This window comes from Temnothorax nylanderi, unplaced genomic scaffold, assembly GCF_030848795.1.
Source record: "Temnothorax nylanderi isolate EJ_2023f unplaced genomic scaffold, tnyl_v1.0 TNYL_tig0023_pilon, whole genome shotgun sequence".
Taxonomy (NCBI): Eukaryota; Metazoa; Arthropoda; class Insecta; order Hymenoptera; family Formicidae; genus Temnothorax; species Temnothorax nylanderi.
In genome coordinates this window covers 1,161,054-1,176,193 of record NW_027249085.1, presented here as the reverse complement: position 1 = coordinate 1,176,193, position 15,140 = coordinate 1,161,054, and the positions used below count along the sequence as shown (strand labels likewise).

Below are 15,140 nucleotides of genomic sequence, written 5' to 3'. Positions count from 1 at the left end.
AACATATATTAATTTAATTGACATATGTGTCAGTTTTTAATTCTGAAATAATTTAAGCACATAAAAAATTTTTCTGTTCCATGATGCAAAATGTATCGGATTTTATATCATTTTTACCTTGTTTCAAATAATATGACGTTATGTTACCAATATATATAGATAGATAAGTTATGAAACATTAGGATAAAGTTAATATATTATAAAAATAAGTACCTATATAATAATCATTAGCGCTTTTTATTTTTTTCTACTCTTTCTTTTCTCCCAGTCAACACACAAAGCATCCAATAATGTAAATGTAATATAATAATATATATTATATTACATTTACATTTTTGAGTGCGAAATTACAACATAAATATAATGTAATTGATGCTCGGTGTTGACTGTGCTATTAAATAAATTACAATAATTATAATTATATTAATTAATTGTGTTAATTAATTATGTCAATTAATTATGTTAATTAATTATGTTAATTAATTATGCTACGTAAAATATTTTTCTATTGTTTTTATGTTTATGACATTAAAAAGTCTCTGAATATTATTTTCTATATCTAATCCTGGAATGATAAAAAAAACCAGATTTCATTCAATTCTCCAAAAAAACCAGATTTCATTCAATTTCTCCAAAAAATTGAGAAACTAGGGAAAAAAGACAAATATAGTAATACATTTAAATTTATATACTTTAAATGTTGATATTTTCCTATTCTATGAATGCTAATTTATTTTTATTTCTTATAAATTTTACTTTACTTTTATAATAAATAATCAGTACTTAGATATCTAGTTCCAATCTTCATTATTCAGATAGAAATATGAACATCATGAAGAAACTTAAAGAATGAAGAAACTTTATATTCTACATCACCGCAAATTACTCATATTTTTATTTTATTGTACTATCTTTTCTCTCTTTTACTTTTCTCTATTTTTTTTCTTACCCAAGCAATAAACTCGAAGTTTTAATCAGTTATAACGTAATTGGTAAAATTACTAGATAATAACTTTAATACAATAACTTCATAATATTCTCAAATACCTGTTTTTTGAACATTTTTTCGGTATGGAGAATAAATTGTTAAATAATTATATATATGTATATGTATTTATTATAGGAATAAATATTATTAACTTTAGCCTAATTTTAGCCCATACATTTAAAAAAATGGATTTATACATATTAGTTTGTAGTATTTTTAATATTCTTAAAATTTCATCATAGGTGAAATTTTTATATAGGTATGTGTAGAAACGTATAAATATTATATATTTAATAATTTTCACCGATCCATTTCTACTTTAAATAGAAGATAATTTGACTCACCAATACGATGCGCAGCAGCAGTTTTTAAACACAGCTGTTAAATATCTGTAAAATAGAAATACATCGAAGTTGCAGTGTCCAAAATAATCAATAATTTAAGAAATAATTATCGCGCACATTGACCTCTTTATTCTCAAGTCTTCTAAATAGATATTTAAAAATATATTTATATAGGTATCTATTTCAGAACAAGATGCCCTTTTTTACTCCTCTCTTGTATTTCTTTTAAAAGTATCAGCTCAGTTGTTTTATACTTAAAAGTACGAACTTAAATAAGAGTTTTTTTTTCTAATTCTTATTATATTAATTATATATAATTCAAGTAAAATGGAAACAAAATAGATAAATAAAAATAAACGATTAATATCTCATGCAGCAGATACTATGTATAAATTATTCACCCCATGATTGCTCCGCCGTCATCTAGAGCCTCCTCCTCCTTTTGTTAAATTTCTTCGACGCATTTACGCAACACTCACTCGCGAAAATATACAGTTAATTACTATCGCACATATTTTAAACAATATTCTTAAGCTTGTTAATCTCACAAGCGCATACTTTATTATGTTTCAATGAAATAATAAAACGCGAAAACGCGAAATACAACCGCACAAAGCTATGACATACTCGACACTCGCAATGTCTCGCAAATTTCTTAATTTCTGCTTTAAATCGCGTAAAGTTACTTTATTAAATGCCATGATTAACGAATCTTTAAGCGCGGGAATTAATTAATCGCGCAGGCTAATTGTTCATATGATATAATCGCGTTTCGAGAGATAATAACGCGAAATACGGATTCACGCCACTAGCTGCTCTTTCAAGTCTCATCATACGCGAATGATAATACGGCGACTTCGTGTGAACACAGCGCGTTGGGCAGAACAATAACAAAAAGACCGCGCTAGTTGGTTTATGTCCCGAAATATTTAACGTATTATCAAACTTTTAAGCTGCCATGGCCTTGGTACTTGTTATTACACTGTATAGCGCTTTTATTACACTGTAATGTCGTCGCGGTTCTATCTTTCACCCTACCTAAGCTTCGAGCGAGCAGGTAATGATAATCGCGCTTCGTGTGTCGTCGCGTTGTTATCTCCCAAAACGTGATTATTCCCTACGAACAATTAGTAATTAATCTGCGCGATTAATTAACTCGCTTAACGACTCGTTAAGGTATCGTGGCAAAAATTATTTAACGAAGTAGATACTTCGCGTAATTTAAAGGAATCGGAGGAATTTACAAGACATTGCGAGTATCGAATCGTAACTTTGTATGCGATCGCATCTCTTTCGCATTATTCTTCCGTTGTAAAATGTGTGAGATTAACAAACGAAAGTTAGCGTAAGGTACACGCAATCGTACGCGTAATTAATTGTGAATGGCATCTGAAAGAATCTAATGGAGAAGGACAAGGCCTGGAAAGTATTAAGCAAAGACAGAGCTTAACTGCAAAGTGAGTCACATATTACCTATGTATACATCACTTATTATAAATTATTTATTACTTTTTACTTGCGGTATATTAATCGTTCATTTCTGTAAAGCAGATCAGTGAAGATATTGTTACATGCATTCATATATACATCATGGATATATGTATTGTAATTTAATTTTTATTTACGTATAAATTCCTGATTTTAATAAATTAAGAAAATTAGATTAAGTTATCGTGAAAAATATGACAACTAAAAATCTTTTCTCGATTTTTTTAAATTCCACAATTTTAATCGTTTCGAGAGGAAAAAGAAGTTATAAGAAGTAATGCTAAATCAATTTCTATGAATATTTTTCCGACCAAAATAAAGATAAATTTTATACCTCAAATAAACATTAGAGATAGTAGTTTATTGCTATAATACAGTTGCTATAAATATATCTTTCTTATGAATAAGAAACTAGAAAGCGAAATTAGTTCAGCAGAGAAAATCATTATTATCCATGTGTGTATTATCTGTATGCGTAAAAATCAATAACAAGTGATAGATCAATACGCATGATTATAGACCTAAATATAACACATGCGAATTTTATGCGATACCATTGATAAATTTTTATCACTTATAACTTAAAAACTGTCGTGACAAAGCACACTAGATTTTTTCACATCAGAATTTTAAATTTTAATTAATCCTCAGAATATACGCTATATTAAAGAATTTCATACGATAGCCGCGAGACATTCTGTATATCAATATCACTTAACAATAATCCGGCAAAAACGTTCGGACGTTTATCTTCTTTAGAAAGAAAAAGATCAGCTGAACCTGTTGCGCGCTCGTAATACATGAACATCGTTATCAACACGGCAGTTTATTGCGCGGTAAATTAAGAAACACATTGCAGGTTAATTAATCAAGACTATAAACTGTGGAGAAATCTTCATTGCATCGGTTTCCTCGTATTTCTAGCGGGGAGACGCGAATGTAATAAGACGTTGACTAACGATGCATGATCAAAGGTCGAAACAAGAGGCGAAGTTTCCCCGCGATACTGATACATCTGCGCGCCACATTGTACGCTTCGTTCCCTTAATAAATTGCTATTTGTAGATCAATTTATAGATCACTCATTCGCAAATTATAATCAGTTATAGTCCTTCTTAAGTATTTCCATAAAATATTTATAGGACTATATCATTACAACTACAGCAGTTATGTAAATTCTGTAGATATTTCCAAAATAATTACTAAAAAGGTAATTGTGATATTTAAGAGCAGAGTAAAAGTATTCCCTAAGAAAATTTTTGTGATTAATAATCATTTTCAAACTAATATAGAAGAATTAATGTTTAGTTTCTTTGCTATTCCCAATTTATTTTTTATTCGGATCTTATAATATGCATAAGCATATAATAACCCAATAACAAAGTTTAAAATTTTTTTGTTTTTTACAATAATTCTATGCGAAGGACATCTTTTATTTTTGCTACTGATTGAAATAAAGATTTTATTCTCATTTAGTGTACACTTCAATATAATATAAATACGGTTTTAAAAAAACAAAATAAATTAAGTGGGCTTCTTTTTATTCAGCCCAGATTATTATATATTTCTAGCCAACATTTGCAAACTGAACGACTTCTAGCACGTTCTTGCGTGAAAAGCGCTATGTAAAACGCTAAGAATACTAACGAAGTTTGGGAGTTGATCTTTAACCGCCAAAACCGCGATTCGTAAACCTCAGCGCCGCATTTTACGAGATTAATTTCACGCCACCTGAGCTCGTTTCGACTTATACGAAGATAAGATCATCGTGAAACATGAAAAGTGCACGAAAGTGCCAGCGCCGTGGCTTTATTCCCGATTCGTAGCTCGTATATTGTTTCCACTTAACAATGCGGCCCGATACCGCAACATATTTTCCCACTTGCATTATAACATATTGATTTAAAGTCGCGTAATAAATTGAATAACACAAGGCCTTCTGAATATACAGTGAATACGATTGTACTATTTATAAAACACATTATTAAAACACATACGAGTAATACACACGAATAAAAAATATGGCATAGGTAAAATATAGCAAGAATTCTAAAGGCGATTTAACCCGAAAAATAAAGTTGCTCGAGTGCTTGTGATGCTGTACGCCATTATGTGAAAGTATAAAGATTACGGAACTGCGCGTTCTAGGCTTAAAGTACCTTCCATCGAATTTCTCACAAAACGTGCGGTGACATACATATACGCGATAAACCAGCGAGAAGTATTCCTCGCGGCAAAGTAAACCAATGCATATTTTTACCGTAAATAGAGGAATTGAATTTGAACGGGCACGTATTCAAGCAAGAAAGAAAGAGAGAGAGAGAGAGAGAGAGAGCGCATACGCGGCTGACCATACGCAAAACTTATCTACTTACACTTCGAAATACATAAACATTTTATAGCAGCCTTGTACATAGTTCGCAAAGTTTAATAGGACACAACGGACATGTTGTAATAAACTTTTAATCACTTATTATAGCAAATATTTTTGTACCATTTTTTTAATAACAATTGTCTAGAATCGTACCTTTTAAATATATCTTTCAATATAATTAAAAATTTTATTAAACTTACAAGTTATTTATTAATTATAAGATTTTAGCAAATCATGTTTGTTTTTAATATTATAGGTGAAAAGAATAATTGTTCGAGACAAAGGGATTTTGCACATTTATAGCTTCCGTACAATCGAGAACCTCAATTCCTGCTTATGGCGAGATAAAATTAAGATGTTTTCCTCTGAGATACCATATCTGCAAACGTGACGTAATAAATGCGAGTGTAGCACCGAAAGGAAAAGAAACTTGTAAATATCTTGGCGATCGTCGCGTTACGCAGTAAATATAGACGGTCCGTCGACCATCTACACAGAATATTTGATTACGCTTCACCGTGTCTTCTCCCGTCGCAAAATGCACATTGCCACATGACAAGGCTATGCGGATATCCGAGGTTCAAAGGAACAGCGCCGTTTCCCTCTATTCTTTCCGAGTTTCCAGTTTACAAACGAATGCTGTTTATTGTTTCAGGACACACACAAACGGCCGGTAAAAAGCATCCGTCGCGTTTCTCTGTGAAACTTCGAAAAGCCACAAGGTGAATGCGGCGCGCCGAAGCCTGAGAGAGGTAGTGACTGAATGTAAAAGCCACAGCGACATGTTGTCCCAAAGGAATCTCTAATACACATTGCCGAGAAATCCGCTTCCTGCTTCGTCGTCTATGTAAGCGCTACGAGGTGTTTCGGCCGTTCTTTAAGAGAGCACCTGCCTCCAGGCAGAACAAAGATAAACGGCTAAGTTAACTCCGCACATGATGCAGCACAGATTCATCGATCCATAGAAGGATATACTGGCTTTTCACTCGAATTTAACAAATAAATGTCGCAAATTCCGTGTAACTTTTGATTTTTGCATATAATTTAAAAACGCAATAGAAAAAAATTTTTCTATAAAGAAAGAGTTTAGAAAACCATGTTAAATAGAATAATTTGGTTTTAACAAAAAATATTTAAAAAATAGTCACACGATAATTAACTTCTCATTGAATAATAAGTCAATCCGAAAAAGAGATGAACAAAAAATTGAGATGCAAAAATTATTTCCACGGTCGTACTAGATATCTGATGTGATCTCAATTACATTATCGTGATTGTCGTAAATAATCCAAATAATGGATTATCCGCATTGTTAAGTGGAAACAATATTTTTGCGAAGTATCTTAAATCATCTGCCAAATTCGTCAAACCGAACGACAGCTTCCAGAGACAAAAATAGAAATTAATATATAAGGAATTATCCGTCGTGAATAATGGCGAAGACGGGTAGGAACGTGAAAATTGATAAAAATCCGTGGACAACGGTTAAGCGCGGCACAATAATGAAAAAATGATGTCATTTCCTTTATGTTAGCTCTTGTTGTTCCGCTCGTGTCAGTGCACTAAAAGCCGCGTTTTTTTTCTTTTTTGAATCTCTGATTATTAACACAAGATTAATAGAGCGCTCATTTATTGCTCAGCTCTGCTTGTACTGTTTCATGGGCGACACTGTTCAGCTTCTGCGGACGACAAATCGTTTTCCCTGTGTGAGAAGTTAAAAACATTTTATGTTAAGGAAAAATTCTGCTGGAAATATTCAGAGTGGCTCAATATCTTGAATATCGGACAGATCGTAAATATCACCAATACTTTCTTCGTTATTTTACACACTGCATTTCCTTAAATATGTTACGTCCTGTGGACACCACAATTTGCTTTTTTCACAGAAATTTGGCGGAAATCTGAAATTTTCTTTTAGATTTTTAGAATAAAAAATAGGCTAAAACCGAGCGCGAATAATTGTCGATTGACGAGCGAGCTATGATCCCAACACGTTTGTATTTTTCAATATATTTGTTTTACATAAGATAAAATCGGGAGATCGTAAGAATTCTTCCGTTAGATGACGAAATCCAAACAGACAAAACAGATGCGGGAAAGGTTTTATCAATTTTATCCGATGGGCGATAATAAACCCAGTGCCGGCGGATGCCAAAGACTATTATTTTCAAAGAAAATTTTAATTAAAAAAGTTTATTATGTTTAAGCATCGAAAGTATTGCTCAAATAATATTGTCTTACTGATAAAAATGTAGTGCGAGATGTAATTCAGAGATTTCTGTAATTTTTACAAGAAATATAATAGAAATTTATATTTGTTCAAAATTATCCAGTAATACACGAAGTCCCGACAATAAAAGTCTGTTTTGTCTGTTTACAAAAATAAGATCCCGCAATAAAACGCAAGGGTTGTCTCGGCGACCCTAATAAAAGAAATAATAAAAGAGAAATCGACAATGGAAAACAAGATAAATCATTGGAAAGAGCGATAGCTGGTACTCCCAAAATGGGACGATGGAGATTTAACTTTAAACTCGCCAATTGACAGTTGAAAAACGAGACTATGGGCAATGACAATTTTGTGCCTTACTCGCCAATAGATAATCGGGAATCCAAAATTGTACTATGAGCGGTGTGGTGCTTCCACAATGAACTCACCAATAGATAGTAGTAAAACCTAAATTTGTCACGGGTAGAAGAAGAATCTTACCGAAAACCTTAGCTCGCCAAGAGTAGAAAACTTGTCATACTCCACAACAAAACGCATCCCCTTCGAAGCTCCTATATAAACCGCCAAATCGCAGGATTCGGTTTCTTCCATCTCTTCCATTTTTTAATTGTGTTGTGAAGCTCTGATTCAGGTTCGATTCCTAATACGAGTTTAAATTCTGTGCGCGTTATTCCTTCGAATTAACAATAAGAACCGCCAAGGGCCAACGAGAATCTCTCCAAGGACTCAGAATAATCCCGGAATCCATTCCAACCTTCGCTGAAGTATACCAAGTAGTAATAATAATAATAATAATAAACCGAGGTAGTTCAAAGCCTATGCATCGCAGCCTAAAAGGCTTATTGTACTTTCCCCAAGACAAACACAAGTGTCCTAGCACAGCTGTAGTTCCTCAAAGAAGTCAATAAGCTTTTGTCAGGGTATTTTGTGCACTTCCTCAAATGATATCTTTTCCCACCCGAAGTATTAAATCCTGTGTGGCTAATAGTTACATACATAGGAAATGAAAGGGTGTCTCACCATCGTCCAAACACATCCTCTACTAAAAACCCCATATAGAACATTCTAATTTGAAAACGCAATATCCCAGAATTAATTGCTATTTAATGGTTCCAAAATAATTCCTTTAAAAAGTGCGTTTGACTCGAGGCAAGCGCGTGTACCTGCGAGACGAGTATAACGTCTCCCCCATACTCCCACTCTTTTTATCCTTTCCTTCGCTTTTTAGAAATTCATTAAAATCCTGGAATTTGGACGTAACAAATATATTTGCAGCGTAAAATATTTACTTGCGAATTTAGAATAGCTATTCATAGACCGTCAACTAAATTCTATTATAAACGTAGAATTCATGAATCTTGCTCAACAAAAGTCGATGAGAATATTGGAGAGCTATAATACTGGATAACTCGCATGATGAAGTTATACAGCAAAGTTCAAATTTGATGGAGCTAATGAATTTTAAATATGAATCGATAACGTTTTCCACCAGAACATAAATAAATGTACTGCAAATGTGTTTTCTCCTTCTCGAATTTTCGATATTATTTCTCTCGGATCAGATCTCCCCATTCTTGTTTTTTCACCGCACACGGGTAATTGAAAGAGTTGATGCAATCGCATATTGTCTATTTCCGCGGCTCAGATAATTAAATATCGGTGCAATGTAACGTGACTCGTAAATTGGATCAATTTTCGCCCGTCGGAACATTGAAACTTTCTTGGTAACGTAATTATGACTGTAATGAATGATCTCATATATCACTCACTAAAAATATACCATGCCGAATGTGCAGCGACAATTGTATTCGGAAAGGATTTCCCGTGATATATTTTATGTGCATAGAAAGAGTTTCCGTTTTAGGAAAAAAACTGATCAGAACTCTTAACGTTCGTAACATTTCGATTTCAATTATATATAATAAGCTACGTTTTATAATTGCGTCATGACCGAGCACGGTTGTCCCTTTTTATAATATTTCTTGTCTAGTACACGGTTATTAAACGAATCTAGCGTGAATTGAGTCTTCAAAGTTATCCCGATCTTTTACCTTGACAATACATCAATAAACGCGCCGTGAACATAGGCTCGAAAAAGCTGCATCGTGTTTCTCCGTTTAATGCACCTGCGACCTTAATTACCCTGTTACACGGTACTCATCGTTCGAGAAACATGCTTTGTCACCCGTTTACCTCGTATAAAGCTAAGCCCTACTATATCTGTCGTGTCGATGAAACTATTGGCCCACGTGATACCGCCTGTAATCTGCCGTGGGGTTTCTAATCGATATGAAATTAAAACGTCGTTTGTCGGCTGGCTCTCTCTCTCTCTCTCCTCATCCGATATTCACCCCAAATAGATTAATCGGCAAACCGAATAGCGAAATTATTTTTAGAGAAATGAGCGTCTTCGTTATTCTCGAGTTAAAAAGTTTTTAACGCAATCAAGATATCTTGCTAAGATATCTGTTACTTTTTACGCATAAATGTATTGTTTATACAATAATTCTATAAATGTAACTGTTTAGAAATTGCTTTCCGATATTGACAGTGAAGATGTTAGTGCATACTAAGATTTTTAATTCCAGCTACGAAATAATAATAACGGTAATTATAGATATCAATGATTACCCCGTTACTCGTCAAACGAAAATTATCTACAAAGTATTTAAAGTATTGACTTTGTTCGCAACAATGTGAATATTTTTTTGGAGAATGACAGGAATTACATCCCTAACCGATGTTTCGCAAAAGCTCTCGCGGAAAGGTTTCTTGACGAGAGCGTCAATTTTAGTCGGGTATCTTTGGGAAAATGTGCCAGCGGCCTTATAATAATCTAGTTGACCAACGACAGCATATGGGGAAGTCGAATGCAATTAGCGACGCTATTGCCCAAAGCAAGTATGCGGGATACCCCCGCATATGGATATACCGAGCGCTGGAATTGCCGGGCTGCATACGATCTCGCCTACGATCCGCGGCATGGCTTTACCAATCGATAGCAAATTAAAACGCCGCTTGTCGGACATGCCATCCCGCGTATTGCACGTCCTCAGTCTGCTGCGCCGCATTACGCATTAAGCGGTTAACGAGGGCCCTCGCTTTCGACTGCATAATCTGCTTATGCGCGGGAAACTTGCGGATCACGGTATACCGAACGTTTCGGTACCTCGTTCTATGCGAAGTCGCTCCCCTTGGCGGATTCCCCCTTTAATCACCGAAAATGTCGAGATAACCGTAGAAACGGTTTCTTATTACGCTGGGTTGGGGAGAGATAAAGCCTCCAGCACGATTGAGCAAAAAGAAACACGAAGCAAAAAGAACGCGGAGCAACAGCGATGTAATCCACTTTTTTCTACGGTCTTGGAAAGATTAATCTAATCGACTGACAAATCGAATTAACTTTCACGACTTTAAAATTAATCCCTTCAGATATTTAAAAGAAGGTTAAAGCATCACAAACTTTCCAATTACACTGTAAAGCATGATTCGTACGATAATTGTATTTGATTACATTATTATCACATTGCGTTGTACATTTGAACAGATAGGCAATAGTTCAAAGCATTCATTTAATTCTAAGAGAAATAATTAATTAGCATAATAGTGCGTTAATTATTGTCGCTGTGACAATAATTAACATATGTGTTACAAGAAGTAAGAATCGCCGAAAAGTATTACTTTCTTAAATAAATTGACCGGTATAAAATTCAACATACAAAATATACCAAATTAAGATGCAAACTTTAATTATATTATACATATAAAACAATAAATGTTTATCAGTAATTTAAGATTAAGTATATTTAATCGTGACGTCTTTTGCGTAATACGACGAAGAGGATGTTTCGTTAATTAATCTAGATTATTACTTTCGTGTGGCGGTTCAAGGTTCTTATCAAAAACGTTTCGATGATAGACGTACGCGGCGAAAAGAAAACACGAAACACGTAATAAAGCGGGAGGTGCTATGATTGACTGACAGAATAATTACAGAACGATAAGTGGCGTGATCGATGAACTAAGGAAAGAGAAAGATTCAAAATTGATGTGTGCTAAGCCTATATATATTCGCATTTTCCCATGTTTCGCGCGAAGTTGCTTTCTCACGTGTGCATAGCCACGCGAACAGCCACACATCAGTTTCGCATGGGATAATACGCAATTTCGTCAGAGTCGAGGCGCGACGGTGTTCGGTGTAGTGAGCAATGAATGGATACACGTATTAACACGAGTAAATTAACTTGTCATACGTATTTGACGATCGCGCGAAACGTACTTGGAAGCAACTAAGAGTGTGGACAGCCGTGTTTAATAGTGTTTGACAAAGTATCGAAGCAATTACCAAACGTGTCACAAGACGCATTACGAAGTTGCAATCCCGAATCGATTGTTAATCACGTTAGAGAATAGATTTAGATTTAGAACGTAGATTAGTTTTAGAAAATAAATACTGAAATAGAAAATAGATTGTGCAAAATAGAACGTGCAAAATAATAAATTAACAAGGTAACAATAGCTCGAAAATAAATGAAGTGATATATCAAATAAAAGAGATAGTAGATGATCAATTATGTGTTGAAGCGTCCAATTAGTCAGGCAAATATGCGTGTCAGATTTCCCCGATCGAGTTCATATACCTATCGTAACGCGTTTCTCAGTCACATCGCAGACCAGACATCGCACTGGGATTATACCGGGTAATTAACATGCTGTAGCGAGTAATTGAGCGGCCAAGGCTGGAACATGAGCAAATTGGTCTTTTCGCAGATAATAATTGACGATCAAGCAAACCAGATTTAAGGAGCAGCGAGAGGAGAGTACAAGAGCGAGTACAAGAGTGAGGGAGATAACCAGCTGCACATCGCCGGCACTCGAGGGAGCTTCGAAAGGTTTGATACGGAAGGGTTGCAACGACGGGAGGGGCTGTTCATGGAGATGAGCCCCAGCAGCGCATGGCAAGAAAGAGATAGAGAGAGAGGGGGGAGGGGAAAAAGAGAGGGAGAGGAAGCCGAAAGGTTGAATCCCGATATCTAGGGCAAGTTTGTGTATCCACAAGCACTACTGAATTCAGCCCGGCTTAAGCACCAGGGTGGGCGGGTAATCGTATTTGTCGAGTCGCGAATGCTGTACCGGGGCTGGCACGCAGCTCGATGGCAGTAACAGCGGCAGCATCAGCATCATCACCGTTATCCCTGCCACTATAACGGACATTAACGAGCGAGCGTGAGGGTGTCCTGCGGGACAATTTTATCGATGCGTTTACCAGCGTTTGTCCATAATCGTAAAGCAGGAGGATCGGCTAGCACAAGCTATTGTTGTCTACAATATGACAGCCCGCCAACCCAAGAGGCTCTTGGGTCGTCTGGTCGGAGACCTCGAGATTTTATTCATGCCATTACGTGCTTTTTCGTAGCACACGTCCTCTCGTAACCTTTCGCAACAGAGTCTCTTTCAAACACGCTATAGACAAAAAATAAAATAAAACTATCCCTAAATAAAATATCATTGAAAAGAAGTGACTGTATTAATATCAAGGCACTAAAACTTATTGTCAGTTATGTCGATAGTCTAAAATCGACCTAGCTTAATGCAATTTCTCTTTTGTAGCCTCAATATGTAGGTACGTATTTATACATCCTTAAAACTTGAAAATTTTATTTTTTCTATCGAAAATTATAGATAGTTTCAAACGAGTTTTAAATGTATTTATTTTATTCACATTCAATCGTTTTATAAAGATCATATAATATCTTATGCAAGAAGCTGTTTTACTTTCGATGACATACGTAATATGTAACTCCGTAATTTAAATTATTTCCGTTTTTATTATAAAAATCATTTTCGTTTTTCTAATCGTTATTTATTTCGGCTTTTAGATCTGACTTTCTAGGCAAAAATTCACAATTATTGAGATGTTCGTAGAACAGCCATTTTAAACTCATCATGACTTATTGATCTTTACTTTTGTTCCTTTTTTATAATTTTATTTCCATAACCAGACATTATTCTTGTATCGATTTTACAATTTACAATTTACACTTGATAAGGGCATAAAGACCAAAATGTCGAAACGTCGTGTGAGCACTACCATATTTAGTCAAAATAAACTGTCACTTTTGATAATATCTTATATCTCTATATTAATAATAGTAATAAATGATAATCATAAATATAATAAATAATATCTCGAGGTTCTTTAATAAAATATTCAATAATTGGTTAAAATTAATTAGAAATTTTCGGTAATCTTTAATAATATGTTATATGATTGCTCGATTACATGCTACTCGGTCTTTAATACGTTAAAATCTCTCTAATATGTTACTTGAGAGGCATAACGTAAATTACATATAAGACCATACACAGCCTTTCGTTGAAATTGTTAAGCTTCTCCTTTATTCCGGAGCTTATTTCAAAATCCTCTTTACTGTTTGTAGCTAATAACTAATTTGCGGGCTGAAAAGCCCATTTAGTATTTTCATTGTTGAAATGCAAAGAAGCGCCAAACAATTATACAATTTCACCGCAACTTATTATTACGAATATAGTGTACGGTACTTAACAGAGAGCTTATTTCCAGTGACTTTTGCGCCATGCACTTTTTACGAAAACCCGTTTTTATTTTAGTAACCATAAGTTATTTAGATTTTGTGCGCGTGTGCGCTATCTCGAAAAGTTATTACCCAGCACAATCTCAAGCAACTCCCATCCATCTCCGATTGACGTTTTTTGGCTTCTCGTCCCTTGTGAAAAATCGAGCTAACCGGATAAACGTAACAGGACGGGAAGAAAAATGTTCACCCGATCCGTATAGCCATGTCATTAGGACGACTTTCGGACTTTCCTTAGAAAGGGCGCGTTTCATGACAATAGCTTTAGCACGAGCTCAATCACGAGTAGGTAATATACATAGCACCATCGCTAGTTACCGGAAAAACTTTAAATTGTTCGAGCTTCTTTACTTAACATCTAACTAGGTATCTGTTACGGTCCGCGTACGAACGCTCTGTACAGCGAAATGGGAAGAACGAAAGAACATCGTTTCGAGCGTATCCGCTTAAGTACATCGATAAAGACGCAAATAACGATGCGAAAGAACTTTAAAGACGTTAAACACGAACGGTGTTTAACGTCGACGTATAATATACCTTTTTAGCATTTTACATTCATAGTCTGCTGCGTGACAGCGACGCCAACGATGCAACCAACGTATAATCGAATCACTAATCAAAGCGCTAATCAGAACGTTCGCGAAGCGAACCAGCCAAATTTCAGTATATTCAGGTGATATGATTTTACCGGACGTTGAGGGATCAGACACGTATTCAATGTTGCCGTACGCGGAATAACTTTTTTAATAGCGCCGCGTAAACTGCATCACACGACGAGGAAAAATTGATTCTGTTTTTTCGAGGCGGTAAGCCCGAGTTAATGATCAGTTCATAATACTCGTAGTCTCGACACCCGACATAATTCTACGCCAAATTGAATCGCTAGTGAGAAGTAAAAATACTAAAATATTGCATTAAATACATAATAAATAAATAGTTCTAATTAATGTTATTATAATAAAATATAAAATATATATAATCTAATATAAAATATATAATCTAATTCTCATTCTAAATAATGCACTTTGCATTATTATTAAGAACATATGTAATTCACTTTGAAAATAAATACTTTTTATGATACGGTAATTACGTAAGCAAA

The 15,140-nt window shown here is 34.7% G+C and overlaps 1 protein-coding gene across 1 annotated transcript in view; it reads right to left on the bottom strand.

Annotated features, from left to right (window-relative positions):
* The window catches only part of LOC139769560 (dopamine receptor 1-like), a 145,777-nt gene that overhangs the window by 89,641 nt on the left and 40,996 nt on the right, over nucleotides 1-15,140 (bottom strand). Inside the window, exon 2 of the mRNA XM_071700734.1 lies at nucleotides 1,333-1,377. The gene's annotated coding sequence lies outside the window, so the exon portion shown is untranslated. The remainder of the gene's footprint in view (nucleotides 1-1,332; nucleotides 1,378-15,140) is intronic.